The sequence below is a fragment of the Protopterus annectens genome, chromosome 1.part2, assembly GCF_019279795.1.
Source record: "Protopterus annectens isolate FY-2018-M chromosome 1.part2, PAN1.0, whole genome shotgun sequence".
Lineage (NCBI taxonomy): Eukaryota > Metazoa > Chordata > Ceratodontiformes > Protopteridae > Protopterus > Protopterus annectens.
This window is the reverse complement of record NC_056727.1, coordinates 692,330,400-692,357,439: the sequence shown is the minus strand read 5'-3', so window position 1 is coordinate 692,357,439 and position 27,040 is coordinate 692,330,400. Positions and strand designations below refer to the sequence as shown.

Genomic DNA, 27,040 nt, shown 5'->3' with positions numbered 1-27,040 from the left:
GTTTGGCTGCAGCACTGTCACCCTCTGGATATCATTGTACCTCTCCTTGCATGTGTAAAGAAGAAATTTCAGTGGTAGATTCTACAGTTAGCTCTCCACCAAGGCCTGCCCTTTCAGCCTCCAGTCCCTTCTCAAAAACTGTTCACCACTGAAAGTTCAGGGTCTCTGCTCCCCCCCCCCAGTCAGAAGTCAGACCATATCAACATCAAAGAGATGACAGCCCTGATTCTGGTCCTTCAAGTTTTTCACACCATGTTCTCTCCAGGCCCTTGAAGATAAACACAGACAACACTACAGTGATGTGGTATGTGAACAAGCAGGGAGATACAAAAGCTCATCTCCTCTGTAGGGTGGCTCTCCTTTATTAGTTAACTCTTCAGGCAGTATACATTCCTTAAAAGCACACTCTAGTGGTAGACACTCTGAGAAGGTTCAAAACACAGGTTAGTAGCAGACTCTCTGAGTAGATTCAAAACACAGGCTGATAAATGGATGCTTCACAGAGACATGTTTCTGGACATTGTACATTGGTGGGGGTACTCCCCAGGTAGATCTTTCTGCTTCCCCTTTGAGCAGGCAGATTCCTCTCTTCTGTTCCACAGCACCATGCCATCTGGCGTGGAAGATGGATGCCCTTTCTTTCCCCTGAAAGTGGATGTTTCTTAATGCTTTCCCTCCTCTTTCTCCACATCCAAGAATCCTGCAGAAGATTCAGCTGGACTCCCCAAAAATCTTGCTACTGACTCCATTTTGGCCAAGACAGCACTGGTTCACCCTCTTAATGCATCTCTCCAGGGGAAAACACCACACGTTACCTCACTACTTGGATCTCCTCACACAGGACAAAAGGTCTCTCATCAACCTTTACTTGTTCACTCTTCAACTGACACTGTGGGTGATAGGGTTTTGATCCCTTTCAGGGACTTCTGTTCTGAGGATGTGCTCAGGGTTTTACAGGAAGCAAGGAAACTCTCAGCCAGGAAATCTTATATGCCCAAATGGAAAAGATTTTCTGTTTGGTGGCACGCTCTTAACCAGGACCCTTTTTCAGTGGGGGGGGTCCCTTTCATCCTCACTTATTTATGAGAGTATGGCCTGGTCTATTCTGCTGTGAAGGCTCATTGGTCAGCCATTTCTGCTGGCCTGCCCTTGAATCCTCCTTTGGCTTCTTATTTGAGGTTAAACCTTTTTTAAGACTCCCTGCATATTAGGCCTCCAAGGAAGCCTATTCCTCCTCCTTGGGACCTTAATTTTGTTTTGGAAAAATTGACTCTGGCTCCTCTTGAGCCTGCAGACTCTGTATCTTTGCAACATTGCACCTGGAAGACCATTTTATTGCTGGCTCTTACTTCTATTCGGAAGGTTTCTGCGCTCAGGCCCTTATGGCAATTCCTCCTTTTGATTTTTCAGTGACAGGGTGTCCTTTCGTACTCATCCTTCTTTATGTCCAAGGTAGCACGAATTGTCCTTAAATCAGTTGGTACAACTGCCTTCCTTTTTCCCCTTCTCCTCAGTCTGCTAGTGAGTGGGTCCTGCATACCTTGGATTTGCATAGACAGCTCAGGTACTATTTGGATAAAACTAAGGCCATCTGTAAGTCTGATCATCTTTTTGTTTCCTTTCATCCCAGGACATTGGGTTTGGTTGTTTCTAAGGAAACCATCTCCTACTGGATATCTAAAGCCATTTCCTTTTGTTATACTTTTCTTGGGAAATCTCTGTCTCATTTTGTTAAACCTCATTCCACTAGGGCTGTTGTCTCTTCTGGTGCCTTCTTCAAGGAGTTGGACACCAATTCCATCCTTGAGGCTGCTACTGTGTGTGTTCAGTGCATACCTTTTTTAAGCATTATAAGTTGGATATCGTCTCTATGGCCAAAGAAGGTTTTGTTAGGAGCATTTTATATGGTTTTATTGAGGGCTATTCTCACCCTTCCACCTCCCATTCTGTTTGAGCTTTTTTTTACTCTATCTTCCGCTTAGAATATTGCAACAGTGATGTAGGAGGGCAAGTACAGTTGTGTAAAATCATACCATAACAGCAGATGTCCTTCTCTTCACTGTTGCAGTATTAGCACCCTCCCTTTAACCCTCTCTTGCTTGTTCTGATTCTTGTTTTTGATTCCCTTCTGGCTGAGGGCTTCCCCTTTTTCTTTTGCATTTTTCCTTCTTGATGTGCATGGACTCCTTTGTCCTATGGAGACTGTTCTCTTCTGGGGCAATTCAGTTCTAAGTAGCTATGTTCATATGCCCTACATTCTGTGAGGGGAACATAGGTGTGACGTATGGCACATACAAGATGATTAGGCTTTAGTATACTGACCGAGTGTAGGGCTGCCGTTGGTGGAAAATACCTTCTGCTTAGAATTCTGCAACAGTGAAGAGAAGGATATCAAGTATTGTGCTAAGATTTTACATAACTGTACTTTCACCCAAACAAAGTGCTGATGCACTCATACAGGTGATGGTGCTTAAGTTATGCAGCTCCCTCACACCCTTTATTCCTATTTCATCCTTCCTTATCTTGTCACCCCCGCACTTACCCCCCTCTTCTCTTTGAAGTTCTCACACGTCTCTCCTTTCTACTCTTCTTCCCTCTGCATGCTTCTGTCTCTCTATTTCTCCGTCTTCTCCACATAGTATCCTTTCCTGCAACAATTCTCACCCGTCTCTTCTAATATCTTCATACGTCTCTATATATATAATGATATGCTGCTATTCCAGTAGCATAAACCATCTCAGTCATTATGGCTACATCTCACCCAAAAAGATCTGCTAAGCATAATTCCGTTTTTCCACCCATGTTTTGACTTTAACTGCTTCATGAACTAAATGTTGTAACATATTTTGGCATCTGTAAATATGTATATCATAGTAAAGCCTGAATGTAGCACTCTTCACCCAGATAAAAAAGTCAAGGTGTCAGGTAAAAAAATTCTCTAACGTATCTGTGAACCCCTTTACACTAACCACTATTGCTAGCCACATATTTTGACACAGAAGATAAAAGTTTTCTCACAAAGAAAGGAAGATAGTCCCTAATGGGATAGCTATCTGCTCAACTTTGTGAAGCACTAGCCAACTTCCAAACACAAAGTCACTGCAGAAAGACTTTTCAAAAGCAAGAAAGTTATGAGATTTTAGCATCCATTCTGCCATCTTTATACTGCTTTCCTCAAGCTCCACAGGGGTTAGGGTGCATAGAAAGAGCTGGTCTTTTGTCCAGTCCTTGGCAGGATATGTCCCATATAGCCAAGGCTGCTGCAACAGTGATCTAACGATGAACATCAAATGTTATGGACTTACAGTAACAAATGCTCTGGATCAGCAGTTCCAGCGTATTTACCCACAACTAATAACAGCAGCATTTAGCCCGGCAATAAAGAATAGTTGTATAAGAATTTACTGTAACCTTAGGTGTCCTTCTCATATATGTTGCAGTAATCATAACAGTAGGGAGTTGCTGCTTGCAGCACCACCGTCTGGCCAGTATACCAAAGTCTTAGTTCCAGGAGGGTACGTGTGATGTCTGTTACCAGGGCCATAAAACCGACGTTAGGTATAAAAGTGACGTCTGCACCTACCCTCATTAGAACTGTTTTGCCACATACAGTACTGCCTGTGAGGTTTGACCAGGAGGGTCCTAGTATAAGACCCTTAGACTTACATGTAGGGCAGTCCCAGGGCAGTAGGATGGCTGTGTAAGTTGAGACTAGGGGAGATGATGGCAACTTAACTTTTGGACAGGTAAAACTTAAGTTACCTACTTTCACATCTAACTCCTCTAGTGCACACTGCAGTGTTTAGGATAAACCATTTTTTTCATCTTACCTTTAAGCATCTATTGCAAGACCACCAGTTATTGGAGAGCCCACATTCTGCCTCTCAGTAATCATCTTGGGATTAGTTCTTCTGTTTTCTCTTGGTGAGAGGAGGAGTGCAGTTACATTATTTCCTGGAGACTGCTGATCACCAGAAAGCTTAATAACTGCTTTATAGAGGACAGCTTGGAATCTCTGCTTATATTCTGATCCTGATGAGAGTAGGAGCAGAGTGCATTGATTCCTGACTCTGTCTGATTGGAAAGCAAGTGTATGTGCTTAACGTACCTGATTGGTCTGTTTGCTATTTGAGGCATCTACCAGAAAAAGTCTACAAGCCTGCAGACCTTTGCATCATCTGGGACAAGACTGTGGATCACCAAACAGGCCGTGGCCTGCTTCTCTTCTTGGGACTGGTGCCAACATTTTGCAACAGGTGAGAGAAGAAGCAAATAAGTATTGTATCCCAACAGAGTGAAGCTGTGCTGAGACCAGCATTAGTAGCAGGCAGGCAGTAGCCATTCATATGACTCCCCTCTTTTTATCATTCTTGACAAGCTAATTCTTTATTTTCAGAAAGTACTGCTTGATTTCTTCCTAGTTTTAAAATATCTGCCTAAATACTTCATCTTTAAATTTTCAGGGTCTACGTATTAGTTTCCCCTCAAGTGTTTGGCAGTGCTGTGTACAGGCTCAGACACTTTGAGTGATATTTTCCTGTGAAAGGCTTCAGTGCTTAATATACTGAGCTCATATCCAGGCATGTCTAAAGGTCAGTTCCCTGTGCTTTCTCCTGGTGAACTTGGGCATCCTGAGCAATGTAACAACTGCCTCATGTACACAGACAACCTTCTCCTCTTACCTCCCAACACTATGACTTGTGAGAGATGCACATATACAGCCAAACTGGAAGCCAAGCACTCTCCAGCCAAGACTGGATTAGCCAGTCAAGAGGAGAAGATTAAAACCTGCATCACATTCAATACATAGCCCTCCAGAACATACACCACTACAACCCTCACATAGTAACACAAAAGACACACCTGCTTTTGTGGAGGATCTCAATAAAAATCTGCCCAGAGACCTCTGAGGTAGAAACGCAGACATCCACCACATCCCAGCACAAACCATGGGACACATAACTCTCACAGTATGCCACTCAACCAAAGCCCACAAGGCAAAACAACTTACCCAATACCCTAGTCATAGGTGACTCAACAGTATGGCACACTGATGTCCCACTCACTAGGCTGAATAAGGAGAAAGTTACGGTCAGCTGCCTGTCGGGTGCCAGGATCCGCCACATAACGCACGCACTTGAGTCACTCCACAACAGGTGAAATATGACTCTGTCATTGTCCATGTTGGTGTGAATGACCTGAGACGTACCTTCCTGGACTACATGAAAACAGACAGAGGAGCGCTCGGATATTGCAGCCCAGGCAGGTACGACCCTAGCTCTGAGTAGCATCCTACTGTCACCCAGAATGATACTACAGTACAAGCAGAAAATGACTGACTATAACAATTGGCTAAGTTTTGGGTGTCATTCTTAGGGGATCCAGTATCTGTCTGCCTGGGATGACATGATCAACAGACCTCGATGCTTTGCCAGAGATGCTCTGCAGCTGTCACCCCAGGGATTCCGGATACTGGCCAAGGCTCTTGCCACCCCTATAGTGCCTTTTTTAAGCAATGTCCTGAACACAAAATTACCACCATAACAGCTACAAGCAAACAAAATTTGAGGGTAATGCTACTCAATGCTAGAAGTCTAAATCTCAAAATGCACTCGCTCGAAGCACTCCTTTAAATAGAAAACATTGACAGGATAATGCAGTTTATTGGCAATTTGGACAGTTTGTCCGTCTCTTTCAACCTTCTGGTTTAAAAGGCCACATCTGCGCTTGTTTCCCATCTTTCCTGTAACTAACCTACTGGGTAGCACTAGAAAGCCTTAAACTGATACAAGAAGAGAGACTTTGGAGTGATTAAGTATCAGTTTTCTGTACTTTCTTGCTGTACTTAACTGTTTTCCCCCTAAACCCAGATTTTTCCAGCATTTATTGTGATTTAAAAGCTTGTTTTTTTCACATACTGTACTTATTTGACTGCTTGCACTTTTAAAAAGTTGTTTTTTGTTTAAATAATTTAACTGTTGTAGGCGACAGCCTTTTCTGATCGTTTGTAGTAGTTTAAACCTGTTTTAAGTGTATTTTATACTGTTTTTGTCTTATCTTTTCAAAAAAAAAAAAAAAATAACAAATTCCTTATTTCCTGCCTTTCTAAGCTAGTATAGTCCAGTTTTCAGGCTAGTGCTGAATTCAGGGCTGTGATACTAGTTTCTGAATTGCCCATATCTTACTTGGATGGAAGGAAGTTTCTCTGTTCACCTGTGAGAGAGGGGAGCTTTGAGAAACCTATCTGTCCCTGGAGGAGTGGTTCCATCCCAGAAGTTGGTAGTTTATTGGCCATTTTGGGCTAATTTCTCTTTCTTTCATTTCCCTACTATAAAAACCGCATTTGCATGGTTTTGCAGTGCCGGTTTGCTACGGTTAAATTATTCCCGGCACCACTAAGTCTCCTCTTCAGTTTTTTTCCTTGAAACTAGCCTAACTCTCAACCTAAGCACTCAAAAAGCATCGTACAGCCCAGCACTTGCTTAGACCTAATAGCAAGCACTAATACACCCTGACACTGATTGCCCAGGGCAAGGCTCTTTATTCACCCCTCACCAATCAAGTGACTAAGCAGCTCACCCTACTATTCAGGCATGACCAAAGGGCAACTTCAGGTGCACTCTCCAGTCCAGCTGGTGAATCTGGGCATCCTGAGGCAATGTTACAACTGCCTCATGTACACAGACAACCCTCTCCTCCTACCACAAAACACTAACATATGCGAGAGATGCAATTATACAGCCAAACTGGAAGCTAAGCTGTTTCCACCCAAGACTGGAACAGACAGACAGACAAGAGGAGAAGGTTAACACTTGCACCACACCTCCAGCTGCACACAGACCTGCTAAAACAGCACTGGCAAAAAATACACATAAATACACAAAATCATACCCACAGGCTCTAAATAAAAACCTGCAAAAGCATCAGAGACCTCCAAAGCAGACACCCAAACTACCTGCACTTCCCATCACAAACCAGATAACACACATAACACAAAATCAGTGTGCTGCACAATCACAGCACTTAAGGCGAAATAACATACCTAACACTAGTAATAGGTGACTCTATAGTCAGGCACACTGATGTCCCACTCACTAGGCTGGATAGCAGAAGGTTACTGTTAGCTGCCTGTTGGGAGAAAAAATCCACCACATAACACAAGCACTCAGGTCACTCCAGAACAACTACAAGTATGACTCTGTCACTGTTCATGTTGGTGTGAATGACCTGATACGTACCTCCCTGGACTACATGAAAAGAGACATGGAAGAGCTCTCTGATCATGCAGCCCAGGCTGGTATGACCCTGACCCTGAGTAGCATCCTGCCCTCACCAAGAATGATACCTCAGTATAAAGAAAAAAATGATCAATTTCAACAACTGGCTAAGCTTCTGGTGTCATTCAGAGGGGATCCAGTGTCGGTCAGCCTGGGATGACATGATCAACAAGCTGCGTTGCTTCTCAAGAGACGGCTTGCACCTGTCACCCCTAGGCTTTCAAATACTGGCCAAGGCTCTTGCTGCCCCCATAGTACCTTTTTTAGGCAAGGCTCAAAAGTCAAACCCACCTCCATAAACAGCACAATTAACAAAAAACTGAGGGTTATGCTACACAATGCCAGGAGTTTAAATCTCAAAATGCACACGCTCGAAGCACTCCTCAGTATGTAGGACGTCGACATCTGTGCAGTAACTGAAACCTGGTTCAAGGCTCCAGGGAGCACCCCAGCACACTCATACCACAAGTTTCGGCCACAGAACACGGACCGAAACACAAAAGGAGGGGGTGCATCCATATTCATCAAGGATACCTACACCTCCAGTTTAATGGCAGCAGCATGATACCTCTGAGATCATCCATGTGCAACTAACATCGGGCAAATCTGCAATGCAAATTGTGGCCTGCTACAGATCACCCTCCATGACCCAGGGCCACCACTCCACCTTTCTGGAGACACTAGAAAATATGAAGGTCCTACCGAACACCCTGATATTGGGCGATTTCAATTACCCTACCATTCACTAGGAAAACTACTCTAGTAGAAATTCCCAGGCCCAGCGCTTCCTGGAATTCATCAACTCAAACACCCTGGATCAGCTAGTAAACTCCCCTACCAGAGGTGAAAACATATTGGACCTGGTCATCACCAACATGGGCAACAGGTGTTCCACATCTGAGGTCAACCCGTCACTGGTTAGATCAGTCCATAAACTAATCACTCTGGATGTCCACACCCCACCACCAACCCCAACTAAGGAAACCACAGTAAAAAACTTTTCTAAAGCAAACTTCACCTTATTTAAGACAGAGGTGGTAAGTTTCACAGCCCCCATGCTAAAGGATTACGCTGCCCAAGATGCAGAAACCTTTACAAATGCACTCTATGAGCACCTACAAGGATGCATGAATCGTGCCATCCCTAGCAAAACCAAGACTCACTCCTCTATGAGAAAAAAAACAGTTTGGTGGACCCCTGCAATAAACAGGCTATACAATAGGAGGAGGAACTAGTTCAGAAAAAAAGCAAATCCCAAGAAGGAAAGACATCCCTGATCAGTATCAGTAAGAAGCTAAGGTCCCTCATGAAATCATCCAAGGCTAACTTCGAAAGAAAAACAGCCAAAGATTCAAAAGATAACCACAAAGCCTTTTTTAGCTATGTTAAGAATCTAAGTGGCAACTCGCAGATATGCACTGAACTAGTGCAAAATAGTACAAAATATACTGAACCTACTGATATTGCCAACATCCTGGCAGATAGATTCAGTGCAAACTTCACCCCTCGCTCACCTCCAAAAGGGCCCACAACAATACCGAAAAAGTGTAGTGTCCCAAAAATCACAGATGCACAGGTGAAAACAGCCCTTTCAAAAGCCAAAAACATAGCGTCAATGGGACCAGATGGTGTCCCAGGCTGCGTCTTGCACGAACTACAGAATGAATTAACCCCCCCCACCTAAACACGCTGTTCAACCTCAGCCTCTCCACAGGCTACATGTCCATAGAATGGCAAAGAGCAACAGTTATTCCTCTCCACAAAGGAGGGGTCACAACTGACCCTGGTAACTATCACCCCATAAGCCTGACTAGCCTGGTCTGCAAGTCTATGGAGCGCATCATCATGGAACTCATTAACAAAGACATTGGGAATCTCCAAACATTTCACCCGACCCAGTTCGGCTTTCTTAAGGGCAGATCATGCCTACTAAACCTGGTTGACTTCTTCGAGACAGTCACCAAGGCCATAGACGAGGGAAAGGTGGTTTACATAGCCTACCTTGACTTTGCCACGGCTTTCAACACCATTCCCCACTCGGCCACTCGGGTATTAGAGAAAAACTCACCAGCCTGAACATAAACCCCTACATCACGAGTTGGGTTTCCAACTGGCTTACAGACAGAATTCACACGGTAAGAATAGCAGGCTCCACGTCTGACTCTAAACCAGTCAAAAGTGGTGTCCCGCAAGGCTCGGTCCTGGGGCCCCTACTTTCGGCATATACGTCTCAGAAGTACATGCAAACACAGGAGGACTATGGCTAACCAGGTTCACCAATGACTGCAAACTGGGAGCCATAATTGACTCTCCGGCTGACATGGCCATCCTCCAAAAGGGCCTTAATGAGACGGACACCTGGTGTCAAAGTCATGGCCTCAAGCTAAATGCCAAAAAATGCATAGTCATCCCATTTGGGAAAAACAAAACACCCACGAATTACCACATAGGTGGCAGGCCCCTTAATACAGAAGAGGTAATAAGAGATCTGGGGACCCAGGTAGATAGTAATCTCTCCTTTGACAATCATATTGCCAAAGTAGTTAGGAAATCCTTCTATGTGGCCCATCTAATTACTACAGGGTTTGCATCTAGAAATAAAGAGGTTATAATGCCCCTCTACTCGTCACTCATTAGACCCATCATAGAGTACAATTCCCCATTTGATGTACCTCACAAGACACTTCCAACAGCTGGAAAGCCCAAAAAAGTACCTCACCAAGAGGATTACTGGCCTCAAACATATGTCCTATGCAGCCCGACTGAAAAAACTCTGGCTGTACTCAGTGGCATATCTCTTAATCAGAGGTGATCTCTGCCTGACTTACAAAGCCATGTCCAACTCAGAATTGATGGACATGCTCCACCTAAAGAAATCCAAGTCACTGTGAGCCACACGCTCTAGTGAGCTAAACCTCGCCACAACAATAAATAGAACATGCTGGAGGGATGGATTCCTGTCACAGGGACTCCCCATGCTTTGGAACAAAATTCCAAATTACATCAGGCAGAGCCCCTCACTAACACTCTTCAAGAGAAACCTTGACGAGTGGATGTGTAACAGAAAATACACCCCTGGGATCACTTCATTGACTCTGCTTGACAGAGGATCAGTTAATTAATCAATTGGGCGACGAAAGCTGACACACTCTGGCTAGGCTGATAAATGCCCTCGGGCAGATAGCCCAGTACCTACCTATGAACCTATCTGTGCAGTGACCGAGACCTGGGTCAAGGCTCCGGAGAGCACCACAGCACTACCAGGCTATAATTCATACCACACCTTTCGGCCCCTACACCTGGACCGAAGCACTAAAGGCGGTGGTGTCTCCATATTCATAAAGGATATGCACACCTCCAGACTAGCAGCCCAACATAACACATCAGAGATACTTCAGGTACAACTAACACTGGGTTAAACTGCAATCCAGGTTGTAGCCTGCTATAGATCCCCCACCATGTCCCAAGACTCCCACTCCACATTCCAAAACACACTGGAAAATATTAGGGTACAAACCAATACCTTTATACTGGGAGACTCTAACTACCCCTCCATTAAGTGGGAAAATTACTCATGTACCAACACACTTGCTCAACATTTTCTGGAATTCATTAATTCCAACGCCCTAGACCAACTCATTCTTACCCCCACCAGAGTAGAAATATCCTTGACCTGGTCATTACTAACATGGGCGACTGTTGCTCTACACCAGTAATCAGTTCCTCCCTGGTCAGATCTGACCACTAGCTAATAACCATGGATATCCACATCCCACTCTCATCCCTCCTAAAGGAAACCATTGTAAAAAACTTCTCCAAAGCCAATTTAGGACTTCTAAAAACAGAGGTGGCTCCCTTCATACCACCAATGCAAATGGAAAATAGGTGCATGATTGAATCGTACACCAATGTACTCTATGAGCACATACACAAGTGCATGGAACTGGCTATACCAAACAGAACCAAGACGCTCTCCTCCAAAAAAGGAGCCAATCTGGTGGTCCCCCACCATAAACAAACTACAACAGAAGGAAAAAACTGTTGCAGAATAGGGTGAAGTCCCAAGACTGGAAAAACTCCCTTGTCAGCCTCAGCAAAAAACTGAGATCCATCATGAAATCCTCTAAAGCTAGCTACAAAAACAAAATTGCTGCAGATTCTAAAGACAACCACAAGGCATTCTATAGTTATGTCAAGAATCTACATGGCAATACTCAGATCTGCTCTGAGTTACAGCACAATGGCAATACATATACAGAATCAAGTGATATTGCCAACATATTGGCAGACAGGTTCAGTGCGAACTTTACACCCCTTTCACCTACTAAAGGGCCTATAACAATACCCAAGGAATGCCATGTCCCTATTATCATGGCTATACAGGTAAAAAACGTACTGTCCAAAGCCAAGAATACAGCTTCCATGGGACCTGACAATATCCCTGGCTGTGTTCTACATGAATTACAAGATGAACTGGCACCACACCTGAGTACCCTGTTTAATCTCATCTCAGGCTTTGTTCCTACCAAATTGCGCACTGCTATGGTCATCCCACTCCACAAAGTGGGAGCATCTACAGACTCTGGGAACTACTGCATCATTAGCCTGACGAGTCTGATAAGTAAGACTATGTAGCGTATCATCATGGACCTTACAAATAAGGATACAGCAAATCTCCAAACTCTGGACCCTACGCAGTTTGGGTTTGTGAAAGGTAGATCATGCCTGTTCAACCTGATAGACTTCTTCGAGTCTGTCACTAGAGCTGTGGATGAGGGTAAAGTAGTTCACACAGCCTACCTAGATCTTGCCAAGACCTTCGACACCATCCCTCACTCAGGAATCATAGATAGACTCACTAAACTAGGCATAAACCCCTATGTCATAAGATGGGTTGCCAATTGGCTCACTCATAGAACCCACACTGCGAAAGTAGCAGACTCCAAATCTGACTACCGATCAGTTACAAGTGATGTCCCACAGGGATCGGTGCTAGGTCCTCTCCTGTTTGGCATCTACTTCTCTGAATTTCAAGCCAACACAAAGAGACTCTGGCTGACCAGGTTCGCAGATGATTGCAAACTTGGGGCCATTATTGATTCTCCAACTGATGTAGACATTCTACAAAAATGCCTCACTGACACCTGTGACTGGTGCCAGAACCATGGCCTTAAGCTCAATGCCAAAAAGTGCATTGTCATTCCCTTTGGGAAAAATTTGGTGACCATGAACTACCACATAGGCGGTAGCCCACTAAACACCGAAGGTGTGATAGGAGACCTGGAGACACAGGTTGACAGCAACCTATCCTTTGATAACCACATTTGCAACTGTAGTCAGAAAGTCCTTCTATGTGGCACATCTCATTACAAAAGTTTTCTCATCCAGGAAGAAAGAGGTCATAATCCCTCTCTACTCGTCCCTCATTAGACCTATTATAGAATATGACGACTCATTTGGTATGTACCTCACTAGACACGTACAACAACAGGAAAGGCCACAAAAATACCTCACTAAGAGGATCTTAGGCCTTTGACACATGCCCTATATGGACAGAGTCAAATAACTCCAGCTATACTCTGTCTCATCGCCTACTTAGAGGCGATCTGCTAGATATGCTACACCTAAAGAAACCGCAATCCCTCCATGCCACACGCTCCAGGGACCTAAACCTCATTACCACAATAAACAGAACATGCTGGAGGTACAGGTTCCTAACCCAGAGACTTCCCATACTCAGGAAAAAACTTCCCATTCACATCAAGCAGAGCACTTCACTGGCCCTCTAAGAGAAATCTTGACGAGTGGTTGGGCAATAGTAAGTTCATCCCTGGGACTACTTCAGTGGCCTTACTTGACATGGGAACTGGAAACTAACTTTGGGTGGCATGATGCCAGGGAATCTTCTTGGGCTAGGCTTATATAGGCACCAGGGCCGTTAGTCTAGTACACACCTATAAACCTTTGTGCCCACAGGAGATACCTGGGATAATAGAAAGAGATAGGGGGTAGGTGGGTGGGACTGAAAACTGCAACATACAAGAGAAAGACATCTAAGGTTATGGTAAGTTCTTACACAACTATTCTATGTCCTTCTATTCTGATGTTGCAGTATTCATAACAGTAGGGAGAGTACCAGAGCTTTAAGTATGAACCTGGGAGGAGGAAGGGGTCCTGTGGTCAAGGAGACCCTGTAAGATGGTCCTGGAAAATCCTGCTCTAGCACGGGATGCTATGTCCAACTTGTAGTACTTGGTGAAGGTATGCACTGAGGTCCAAGTAGCTTCTTCTAAAATGTAAGAGGAGTCTATGCCTTTGAAGAAGGCAGTAGAGGAAGCAGCTGCTCTGGTAGAATGAAGTTTAATATTACCTTCTAAGGATTTCCCATGGTGGGAGTGGCACAAGGAAATGGACTTAATGATCCATAAGGCAATGGTTTGCTTAGAGACAGCTTTCCCTAGGGCTCTGGGATAGAAGGAAATTAATAACTGATCTGACTTCCTGATATCTTTGGTTTTGTCTAAGTAGTACTGAAGTTGTCTGTGTACATTCAAGGAATGTAGGGTACTTTGAGGCATTTTGTGGATGAGGATAAAAAACTGGTAGGTTAATGGATTGATTCAATGGGAACTCATTAACTTCCTTGGGCATGAAGGAAGGGTTGGTCCTGAGGACTACAATGTCTGTCCTTGTGGAAAACAAGGTAGGTAGAGGTGGCCATAAGGGCTTGGATCTCTGTGACCCTCCTGGCGGAGGTGAGGGCTACTAACAGGACTGTTTTCAATGTGAAAAGATTCAAGAAAACAGTGTGTGCTCGTTCAAAGGAGGGGGGGGGGGTTAGCTTTTCTACTACAAAGTTTAGGTCCCACAAATGAGGGATGGGTTTTCATGGGGGACTCTCCCTTCAGAAAGAGTTTGACTTCCAGTCTGGATGCCAGAGGGGGTGAAATGGGCAGACAGGAAGAGATGGCAGACAAATGGACTTTGATTGAAGAATATGTTAGTCCTGATTGGAGTAGCTCACACAAGTATGATAGGACCCTTGGAATGGGGGTAGTGCGGGGGTCCTGGTTGTTCCTATGACACCAATTGAAGAATCTGTGCCACTTAGTTGCATAGTTTCTCCTAGTGCTAGGTTTTCTGGCCTCCTGCAGAACATTGAGTACGCCCTCTGAATAAAGGTGTTTGTAAGGGATCAGAATCCTATCACCCATAAGGTTAATTTTATGGTGTTTACCTGTGGGTGTAGCAGGGATCCCTTGTTCTGTGTGAGTAGGTCTAGATGGTGGGGTAACCTGTGGTGATTTCCCTTGGCTAGAAAATGTAGGAGGGTTAACCAATGCTGTCTTGGCCAAAAGGGGGTCACCAGCAGGATTTTTGGTTTGCCTTCTGAATTTTTTAGGAGGACTTTTTGAATTAGAGTGAAGGAGGGGAAGGCATACAGGTACATCTTCCCCATGAGAAGAAGGCGTCCACTTTCCAAGCTTGTGCAGAAGTTGGGCATCTGCCTGTTGAGTGGGGAGTCAAATAGGTCTGTTTCTGGAATACCCCACCCGTGTATCAAGTCTAGGAAAACCTCGCTCTGAAGCATCCATTCGTGAGAGGGGGCTGAGGTTCTGCTGAGTGTCAAAAACAAAGATGAGCCAGCACAAAATGTGTGGTATTAACAAATTAAATAAGGTTCTGCTGAGTGTGTCTGCCATCACATTCTGTGCTGAGGGGATATACATGGCTATTAAGTGGACCCTGAGAGAAGCGGCTAGATTCCACATCTGGATGACCAGGCTGCATAGTGGGTACGCCCCCTTGCTTATGTACCACAGGACAGTCATATTGTCTGTGATTACTTTTAGGGTTCCTGGCAGGATAGAGGGCTTGAATGTTAGAAGGGCTAACAGCAGTGTCCTCATTTCCTTGATGTTGATGTGGTCCTTTTCCTTTAGAGTAGACCATTTTCCTTGTACCGAGATGTGCTGTTGGTTTGTTTTTAACATTGTACCCCAGCCCAGATCTGAAGCATCTGTGGATAGCTGTTGTTGTGGTGCTGGAATCTGAAGGTGGGTCCCCAACTTGATCTGCATTGCAGATATCCACCAGAGGATCTCCTTTTTTAGGCACAGGAGAAGTGGATGTGGAGAGCCCAAGGGCTGGGAATGTTGGGTCCATAGGTTTTTTAACACTCAATGAATTTTGCGAATGTGGAGTCTTGCCAAAGACAGCATGGGTATGAGGAATGCCATGTGGTCTAACAGTCTTAGGAATTCCCGAGCTGTCAGGGCATTTTGGGTAAGGATCTGACTGAAGTACAAGCAGAGTTCCTGAATCATTTGGTCTGGGATGAAGACTTTCATGCAGTCTGTGCGGAGTCTGTACCCCAGGAAAATCATGCCCTGTGAGAGGATCAGGTGAGATTTTTCTACATTTATCGTGAACTCCATAAGAGAGAGGGTGTTTGACACCGGTTGTAAATGAAGGAGTAGGAGATGGTAATCTTGATGAAGGATGAGTAGGTCGTCTACGTATTGGTATAATTGTATACCCTGGGTCCTGCAATGAGCAATGAAGGGGGCCAGACACAGTGTAAACACTCTTGGGGCAGTGGAGAGACAAAAGGCAATGCAGAGAATTGAAAATGACAGGGGCCTACTGAAAATCTGAAGAATTTCCTGTAATCTGCATGAATGGGGATGTGGAAGTAGGCATCCTTGAGATCTAGTGCTACCATGAATGCTTGGGAGGGGATTAGAGGCAACAGAAGAGGTAAGGTGATCATTTTGAAACAGAGAACGTGGAGGAAGAGGTTTAGAAAGGATAGATGCAGGACAGGTCTCCAAGAACCCTCTTTCCTTAGTACCACGAACATTCTGGAATAAAAACCTGCGTTTCTTTGAGGGGTGGGCACTGGTTCTATGGTGCTTTGATTTAGAAGTTGATGAATGATGGGTGGGAACAGGTGGATTTGTTTTTTTGGTGGTTGAGGAATCCCTTGGAAAGGTGGGAGCATCCACCAAGTCATGTAATATCCTTGCTGGATGAAGGAGAGGACCCATTGTTCTGTTGTTAAATCTCTGCCAGGAGGGAAGGGAGAGAGCGAGTCGAAGGGATAAGGGTGTTGCTGGATGCAAAGGGGGTGAGTCACAGTGGAGGAGGCCTGGATTGGTCAGGCTGCCTCCGAAAGGGTGTGGTAGAGCAGCTGGAGGGAAATCTGGGAGTAGAAGTATTCCTTGGCTATCTACGTCCTTTTAACTGTGGTGCTGAATGAAAAGATTGCCTTCTAACAAAGGAGGTCTTCTGAGGATAATTCCTATGACATCTAGGAATAGGGGACACCAGAAGGTGTTTGAGGTTCTGTAATTCTTTACCCTTCTCTTGGAGGGATTTGAGAAGCTCATCAGAAGCTTACCCGAAAAGGAACTTAATGTCTAAGGGTGCAATCCAGGAGTTTAGTTTGAACATCCATGGGGAGGGACTGTAGCCGTACCCAGGAGTAATGTCGAAGCACTGATCCAGACGCAGCAGCTTTGGATGAAGCTTCCACAGCATCACTGCTGCACTTAAGAGTGACTGGTCACTTGGGATGCTGTGGAGAGAGGCGGATTTAGCTGTGCTCTGACAGGGGAGTCCTCAACCTCAGACAGAAGGGTAGAGGCTTTTGAAATGTGATCAAGGACATACCTTGCCATGTGGGTTTGGTAGTTCAGGGCCCCAATGGCCAGAGTGGAGGAGGTATATACCGTTTTTCCTGTCCTGCCCATAAATTTACTGTCTATCAGTTGGATGAAGAGCAGTAGAAGGTAGTTGTCTGGATGTCTTATCTGCAGAAACAGCTATAACACCTGGGTCTGCTGGAAGGTTCTTGAAAAGAAACTGTGTATCTCGGGGGGACCCTGTAAAATCGATCAGGTCATTTAGCTGCTGGGGGTTAGGAGTTGGGAGACTGTGAAACAGCTAGGAAGGCATCCTGAAAAGCAGGCAGTAAAGGAGGCACAGCTGAGGGAGATGGTTGCTCCATTAGCAAAAGGTCAAAATACTTTTTCTTGGAGTCTGAAACCTCAGAGGCCTGCCACTTAAAATGTTCCCTCATGAGGGAAATAGTATCCCCAAAGCTGAATCTTCTCCTGGGGATTCAGGAGAAATAGAATCCTCCTCTTCTGGAGTAATGAATTCCTTGGGAGATTCAATTTGTGTTTCATAGGAGAAGGAATCCTCAGAAGAGGAGTAATCTTCCTCAGACACATGGAGTGGTTGAGGTGTGAGAGTAGGGGGGAGTTGCTGTGATTGTAATGCCTGTAAGGCCTTAAACAGACTGAGAGAAAGATTCCCGGCCAGGCATCTGTGGGGGGGTTCAGACTGCTTGGATTTTTATTTCCTTTTCAAGGGGCTTGTAGGAGCAGTCAGAAGAGAAGCAGATGCCGGCCTAGCATGAATAGGAGGAGCAGTGGCTTTCGAGAATGCGAGCTCTGGTTCCCCTCCGTCATCAGACTATGTTGGCTGAATTACCTCAGTGGACGTACCTTCGGTATCCCGCACCCCTGCTTCTGTTAAGGTTCCCGGGTCTGTTTTGGTAACAGTCATCTGAACGGACCCAGGGTCTACAATAGCCTCTAGAGCCTGTTCGGATGTCTTAGGTGCAGCCTGGGATTCAGGCCTAACTTTTTTTCACCTTCTTCGGAAGCGGCTTGTTGGATGGGCCTACTCCTCCCTCCATGCCTAAGGCCAAGCATCTTAGTCTCTGGTTCTCAAGATATAGATTCAAAGTGGATAATCGGCTATGTAGAGTCTTGGGGACGAACGCCTTACAAATCGAACAGGATGTATGATCGTGGGCCCCGCCTAGACAAAAAACACACTTATCGTGTGTGTCCTTGTGAAGAATTTGTCTCCCACAAGCACACGTCCCTTTCCTAGCTGACATGCAAGTTTAAACAGTTAGCACAATAAGTAAGAAAACCCCACCAGGCACTTATCTGTAATGGTCAAAAGCGGTAGTCTGGTCTTTAACGATGTGGAATTCGGTCGTCTGAAGAAACGCGATGCAGAAGTGGAACAGGCAAACGGGCATCCGATGATCACTGCGGCAGAAAAATTCTGATGAGGGTACATGCAGCTGTCACTTTTATACGTAACGTCGGTTTATGGCCCTGGTATGAGACGTCACACACGTACCCTCCTGGAACTAAGACTTTGGTATATTGGCCGGACAGTGGCACTGCAAGCAGCAACTCCCTATTGTTATGAATACTGCAACATCAGAATAGAAGGACATAAACTTTTACATGCTACTTGCCTTTTGCCCATAATGCTGCACTCCTAAGAACCCATGCTAAGATCTCTGAAGTCCAATCAAGGCAGAGACTGACTAAACTGTAAATACAACTATGTACAACCTAAAGAAGATAAATGTCCAAGACCTGCTTGTCAGGCAGGCCAGGACTGAGGGGATATGAGGGTAGGAATAATAAAGATGACGTACAATCCAAAGCTATCATTATGGTAAGTACATAATTGTCATATCTGGAAAGGGAGTTTCAACTTCATTACCCAGAGGACAGAGCCCCAAGCTTATCCCTTTCAAAACAACTTCTTGAATTTATGGTGGCACCAAAGGAAAACCTAGGTCTAGAGAGTATATACACCCAACAGTACTGATGCCTACAAATACAGACCCAAGGAAATCGAAACAGTAACAACCAGAATTCCAGAAGTATTCTACCACACCACTCGAAAAACACATACTGTTAGATTTAATAGTTTACTGTTGTAAGTGCTTTCGTCCACCTTCAGTAAATGAACTTCTTCAGACAACTTCATTAAATCCGATCTTGATTTAAATAATACTGATCTGGCGACATCATTCCACTCAATTGAATTTTACATTTTAAAGGCAACCTCCACTTATTAAATTAACATTAAATTTAAAATTATGTGATTAAAATACAACAGAAATACAAGCCCCCCAAAAATTAGCATTTATGTACTGGTATTGAAAATAATAATACCAAATAAACATATTTTCATGTAAACCTCCCTCATTGGAAAAGAGATTTTAACTTTAACACACACTTTACTGAACAACAGTCATTCAAACCTGGGTAGGAGCAAGTGTTCAGCCTCAACTGCCATAAGAGTTCTTCTTGTTCTAGTTTGATTGTCCAAGTGCTCCCTCTAGTGGGCTTTTCTACTTTTTCAATCACCAGGTAGTGAAAATAATGACTTGTTTGTCTTTTCGGCTTTTCTCGGTTAGGGGTCGCCACAGCAGAACTCCGGTCCGCTAATGATTGGCAGTAGATTTTTATGGTGCCGAGTTGCCAACCCGACACCCAGCCTTCAGCGAAGGCACGCCCATTCACGCATGTCTTTCGGAGGCCACTCGACCGCGGGGAGGACATGCAGACTCCACACAGAAGACACTCCAGCCGACAATCGAACAGGAGAACCTCTTGCTGTGAGGCAACAATGCTACCGCTGTACCACCCCAGCTTTTAATGAAAATAATGACTTGCTTGTTCTAAAATACGTTTGGCCAAGGCATTGGTTACATCTTTCTTCTGAATGCTATACTGGTGTCCGTATATCTTCCACCTCAAGTGTCGCTCAGTCTTACCCACATAATAACAGTTGCATGCTTGGCACTATACGACACCACTGGTGTTACAATCATATTTTCCCCGCAGGGTGTACTTAACACCCCTGACAGTAAAAGATGCCGTTACCTCTACAAATTTACAATAAGAGCACTGATTACATTTTTTCATGTCCTTATTCAGAACATATGGTCTAATATTCCTCTCCAGAATGGACTTGATATTCAATCCCCTTCTAAATGTAATCTTAGGTTGGACCCCTAGTTCGTTTTGCACTGCCGCATCGTCATTGATTAAAGCCCAATTTTTGTTTAAAATTAATCTAAAAAAAAATGTGCTTCACTAGAAAAAGTTATGAAACTAGAATTGAATTCTGAATTCACTTCCTTGACAGAAGATGTCATTTGTATTCTGGAAAAAAAATCCTATTCTCTTCTTTATTGTCCCTATTTAATATAGGTGCAAAATGCCTGGTTGATCTTTTCCTAGTCACTTCCGCTATGATGCCTGTCACAATGTTTAAGGGATAACCCCTAAGGAGGAACATCTCCTTCAGTTTCATACACTCCAATTCAAAATCATTATCCAATGTTGTCATTTTGGCTGCCCTAACCAGTTGGCCTTTAATAACGGCCCTCTTTTGGTGTAAAGGGTGATTACTACTGAAATGTAGGAACTCATTTGAGTATGTTGGTTTATAGTAGATCCTAGCTGTGTATCTACCTAAATGTAAACCCTTAATTAGTAAAAGGTCAGCACAGTGGGTGTGGTCAGCACTTCTACTCACAAGTGCCATAAAAATCAGAATACATCAAAATGTCAACCATGACATTAGGGTGATTTTTAAAACATGCTTTTTCATATTTTGGAGGCAGTTTTGAATGGCCAATGCAAAGAGTGGCTGTCCACTGAAGTGGAATGTGTGCATCCATTTGCATATGATCTTTAAGATATACTAAGAAACAAGCCTTAAGTACCACCCTAAAACAGACAGCAGCCTTCTGATTGGAGCACACAGGTTCAGTGGGAGGAGCGGTGTATGCCTTGTATATGAGTTTTTTCATTTGGTAGCTTGGTAGGGAATACTGCAGGTACAGCAACGCATGAAACGTCTGAAATAATTTTCTGAGTTTATCTTTCTTTTTCCATCTAGAAAAAAATAGAATATCTGATTGGTCAAATCGACACCTGAATAGAAGACACTACACTGCAATATGCAGCAGCCATTTTTTTTTGGTAAATTGTCTGGTGTTGATAAAGTAATCCCTGGTACTGGCAAAATACACACAAGCAATCCAGTACCTTTACATCAACAGGAAATGTCTTACACAGGAGATCATAAGCTGTAATAAAGCTGTTGCTATAATGAAAAAAAATATATATTTTGTAGCCATCTTCTAACTGGGCTGCTTCTAACTGACTTTGAGCAACTGTTAAGCAGAACCTACAGTAAGGTAGCTACAGTCACTGCTACAGCATGTGAAAAGATCATGGGAACTCCAAACTAAGATAATTCAAAAGGGAGACTAGTAAAAAACTGATTTATCAGCAGCTTATACTGCCTCAAAGACTGGGCTACAAAAATAACCGTCCTGCTCTGTGAAACACGTTCCACTGGTATTTAGCTCACAGAACATAAACTGAAGGCAGATACAGTAACAAAAAGGTAGTAGGGCTTCAAAACAGCTATGTCAATAAAATAAAATTTATTTATCCTAAATCTAAGAGGGCAGCTGAACCAACTCATACTGAAAGGGTACTCTTTGTATCTCATATTTAAATTTTACTGCTAATCCCGAGCTGTTGAGAAACAAAATCACACAAACAGTACTTAACTACTCATGATACCCTCTTCTTAGAGCTTTTCCCAGTTACATGATTGAATATATTACCTAGACTTATCTGTATCTATACCTGTCAATAGAATTGCTTATCAAATATGCTCTTTTCAAGTAACACAAACTCTACAAGCAGAAAAGTAGCTCGTCACTTAGTTGACTACCTTCCCTACTTATGACTATACTGATAGTATATGTCACATCAGACTGACACTTATACAAATATTGAAAAAATTTAGATTTGAATCCTACTTCAATTTTTATTTGAGTAGAATTACGAAGTTTGACAATCAGAGCAAGAACATTAAGCTTAATGTACTAAAGCTACTCATCTCCTTGTTTATCTACTCTTAAAATTATTTGTTTCTTTTCTTATCCTCATGGTCGTTTTATTATTCTAATGCCTCATTCTCTGGTTTTGCCATAACTGTTTCATGATTTGTCATAATTTTCCCTATTTTCCTGATATTTGTGGTGTTTTTCTTGTTTTACAATGATGCCCAAGTTGTTTAACTTCTCATCTTGGAGTTCTAAATCCTTACAAAGATTACCCATATTTAAGTTCAGCAGGAAGATCATATGACAGTGATATTGTTGATGATGATGAGGCTGTGTGACAACCTCCATACTGCAGTGAAAGGCATTTGGGAAATCACAAACAGTTCAGCTTCTGCTAGGATATAATGAGTTTCTTTTGATGCAGATTACCAAATTAAACATATTATCTACTTATATCTATACACATAACGTATTTAAACTGATGAATGTATTACTCTCAGTTTGTACTTCGATTTTGTGGTCACACTGTTATCACTCTTGGTTTATAGTAGTGCATTGTTGCTTTTGTTAATGTGTAGAATGGCAGCAGTAAGTGTACAGGTAAAGTGTTGTTGTTTGATATGAAGGGAAGTTAGTGAATGGTATGGATCTGTCTGAAAATTAGCTATGGATATGAATTTAGGAAAAAAAATCACTGCTATAATCCTCAGAGAAACTTTGTCCCACAGATTGTTACACAGACACACACACAGTTGGTCTTGGGCAAGGGAGTGGAATTTGGTACATTTAAATTCTTCTGTATGCAATATAAACTTTTTTTCTGAAGAAAATTCAGTATGAAACCCAGTGCAACACTAATTAGATTACAAAACCAAATGTGAATATATTCACTTTTTTTTTTAATTCTGTCACAGATGAAGCCCAGAAAATATAAGAGCAGGTCTCTGAAAAAAGCCTGCCACGCTTCGTTATTTCCAGCTCTACTCTAGCACCATTTACCCAACGTGACACCATGCTACAGCAGTTTCACAGAAAAACTGGTTTCAGAATGCCAGTTGAAGCTGTCTTTTTTTATTATTATTTTTAACAGAAGCTCTTTACTGACAATTTCAGTTAGGAATTAAGTAATTCCACCAAAGACAACATACACAACAGTTACCACTATAAATAATACTGCTATTGCAATGCATGTAAAACAAAAAAAATATTTAAAGTGTGACAAAATCACTTAACCTTCTTAAACTATATTAACTGTAATACATGGTTTTACGTAAAAGACTGCTCACCAAGTACCAAGTGCTCCTTTTATAATTCACATCATATTTTACAACTTTATTTTGAATTACTATGGCCTTTGTATCAGCACTGTTTCTGTTAATGCTTTGTATCTACCCTGAATTAGGGTGTTTACTACTAATATTTTTGAGATACTGTCATGAACGTATGTTCTTTTACTTTGCCGGGGGGGGGGTGTTAAGTGGTCAGTTATGTACATGTAACAGAAAATACACCTCTTGGGATCACTTCATTGGCTCTGCTTGACAGAGGATCAGTTAATCAATGGCTAGGCTTACAAATGCCCTCGGGCAGATAGCCTAGTACCTGCCTATGAACCTATAAAGTACGCCTAATCCACTCAGCAGAGAGTAATTAAAAATTAATTCATAAAGTTACAACAAAGAAAAGTAGGTGAGAAAATGGAACAAATCACGAGATGAGCTTCATACTAGAAGGCATATAGAAAGTTGCTGCACAAGTAATGGACAATGGAACAAAGCTGTATATTACTGTCTGCTCACAAACATTACATAGTGATTTTTGAAAATAAAAATGCCTAATTAAGAGTATATGCATGAGGGTGGCTTACTACACAGGATGTAAAAATACCTCCTATATTACTGTAACGCTGAAAGCTAAAGAATTACCTGTACTACTTTGGGTGATATGTACTAAGACATACAGCTAATAGTTAAGTTTATTATCACCATAAAAACCTGAATCAAAATAATCTAAAGATACAGAAAATCATCTAGAAGGCAATTTAAACTAAAAGTCATCAAAGACTGCATAACACCGTAGATTCTACAAAAGAAAGCATTGAGTGAATTAAACTGCTTAAAATTACATATGACAACTGTGATGGCTGCCATAAGTGTCAATTTCAAACAAGGTAGCCTGGAGCCTTGGGGATAGACTTATGTGTTGTACACAGCACAAAAGTATACTACAAAAAATTTTGTCAGAAGGTCTCTTGACCTCAGAAGAAACACAATTCATTGCAGTTTCCATACCAGGCACTGCAAATTAGGCTGGGGAGCTGTGACTAAATATATGGAAGAAAGCAATTACTGAATTGGCCAGACAAGGTAAATGGAGAAAATGTGAATTTACTGTACTGAAACTTCCTATAATGCAAACATGTGCTGAATTTTGGTGACAGGTTTTAAGAAATGCCACAAAAAAAGCCGTATTGAATGAGTTTTTCAAATTTAATCTTTATAACTGGATAGGCAGTTATACATTCACTCCACAGTTATCCTACCTAGCTAGCCCTTCCAGACAAAGGAGGTGAAAATTACTGAATTACAGTGTAATTCAAAGGGGTTACATGCCAAGTCTCTTAAGGGTCTCAGTGACTATAAGCTTTTGAATTGGGGCAGCAGATTGGCGTCTAAACTGGCCACATCAGGTCAGTTTGGTATATGGCTACAACTACTGCTTGCTGTGCTCCAGTGCTCTGTGTGTGTGTGTGTGTGTGTGTGTGTGTGTGTGTGTGTGTATATATATATATATATATATATATATATATATATATATATATATATATGGATCTCATACTATTGAATCAAAGTTCAATAGTCCGAATCCACATCTACTGAACACACTTAACCGAAAAAGCGCTTTCGCTAAAGTACCTAAAATAAACAAACAAAAAAAAAACACATAACTAACATTTAAGCAGGGGGGCAAGCCACCTTGCACCCACCACACACCCCTACTTTTATATTCTCACTCCAAGATCGCACTACAGTGGGGAAAAGGGAATATTCCCTTATCCCCACTGTACTCCGATCTCGGCAACAATCATTCCCCACTGATTTCCCCTATTTTTTATCATACTTTCGCGAAAGTGCTTTTTCGGTGAAAAGTACTTTCGCGACTGTATGATCGGCGGTTTCACTTTCTGTGAAATTGCCGTTCGTGCATAAATATGGATGTCATACACACACACACACAAGCTTCAACATGTATCAACAATTGCTCCTGACTTTTCTTCATAATTTTTTTGGTCTGTTCTTCATAAAACATCTGCTTTTCTGCTAAATCACTAAGGACTGCAATCACTAAATAATGCAAGGCGTTTCAGTTTCACACTTAATATCATTCGAATATGATGATACTAATGCAAAACCTGTTATTCTAGCAGCTGAAGATATTTTTGGTCTAAACAACATTTATAAATATACAAGAGCAAAATTTAAAATCTGTCCCTGACTTTGTGCCTTTTGTCCCTCATTACTTTTGCCCCTGATTTTTGCTGCAAGAGGTTAAGAAGTATGTTAGATAACCTAATATGTATTGCACCTGCCTTTGAGGTGCCCATGCCCCCATACACTTCTCCTCCCCAAGATTGGTGCTCAGCATACCTTTCAAACTATTAGAACAAGAAATCTGGACAAAGTCATAAATAAAAGTGGGGCAAAGGCCCAAAAATAGGGACAATTTTTAAATATTGCTCTTACAAACTTAAAAAGTTGATAGAATAACAGGTATTGCATTAGCATGAATTTTCTGAGGGTTTGAAGTCTGAAAATGAAATATCTGTCATAATTTTCTAACTTCAGTCTTTAATGATTTGCCACTAATTTGTCAGAAAACCAAAACTTTTAATAATTAGGAAAAGTTTGGACATTCTGCAAAAATCTGTACAGCTGAGAGGTATGACACTCAGCCATGGTTACACATGAGCATAACCTTTGGAGAAGTAGCAAAACCAAAAATTATGCAAAAAAAAAGTCAAGTCTGCCACTTCTGAGGCAAAGAGGACCACACTCTGTAGGTAGGCAATTCGGGTTTAGATTAGATCTTCGAATGCTTAGGTGTTTGAATTCTGAAACATCGACACCTAAATGTCCAAGTTTAATAAACGCGACAGGCCAATTACGCAAAGTTTTTCCCCGATATACAGCGATCTCGGAGTTGGTATATTTAGTTGGGGGGTGGTGTTTGATTAGAGTTTTAGTTATTTTTTTTTTTTTGGTGGCCACGCAAATTTTTTCCCTGGAAAAATTTTGAGTAATTGGCCTGTCGCTTTTATTAGATTTTGACATTTAGGTGCCATTTCCACCTTCAACAACCTAAGCATTCGAAGATCTAATATAGACCCAGCAATTCAGTGCATTGTATTTTGAAGTACATTTTTGAGGCTGAAGAGGAGCACAATAAATTTAATATAATATTGTGATCTGTGGCTGCTGGGGATGTAAATATGCAGTAATTATATTACATGCAAGATTAACAGAACTTTGCCTGTTCTTGTACAGTTGGATATGTAGATATAATGTTCTTAAATTAAGCAACATACAATTTTAAGTAAAAAAATCCGAAAACACGAGAGAAATTAAAAAAATTATTTTTCTTCTTGCATTTGCTAAGTAACTTGCAGTACCTGGTTTAGGCTGAAGATAAGTAGCCTGAAGGTGTAGGAAATTAATCATTAGAGATTTGAGCATGGCATATTTTGAATGAAATATGTGAAGTACAAAGACGCTGAAAAGTACTATGTACAAAATCAGTGCTGCAACCAGTACTACTGTATGGTGCAGCAATCTGGGGAGTGAAGGCAGAACAGCTGAGGAAGCAGATGAAGTGCCAGAGATTGGTGGAAGGATGCACACTATGAGGCAGATGATGAAATGAGGACATCAGACCAGAAGTTAAAAGTAGCGTCAACTGTGGAGGAGGTCAAATAGAGTGCATTATGGTGGTTTAGGCTCATGTGCAGGAAAGCAAAAGGCAATCTGGTGAAAAGACAAAGGGCAGACAGGAAGAAGGTAATTAC

At 42.4% G+C, this 27,040-nt stretch overlaps 1 protein-coding gene across 8 annotated transcripts in view; it reads right to left on the bottom strand.

Moving 5' to 3' along the window:
- BIRC6 (baculoviral IAP repeat containing 6) overlaps positions 1 to 27,040 on the bottom strand; it is a 4,524,268-nt gene that overhangs the window by 1,393,250 nt on the left and 3,103,978 nt on the right. The gene's annotated exons all lie outside the window — the stretch shown is intronic.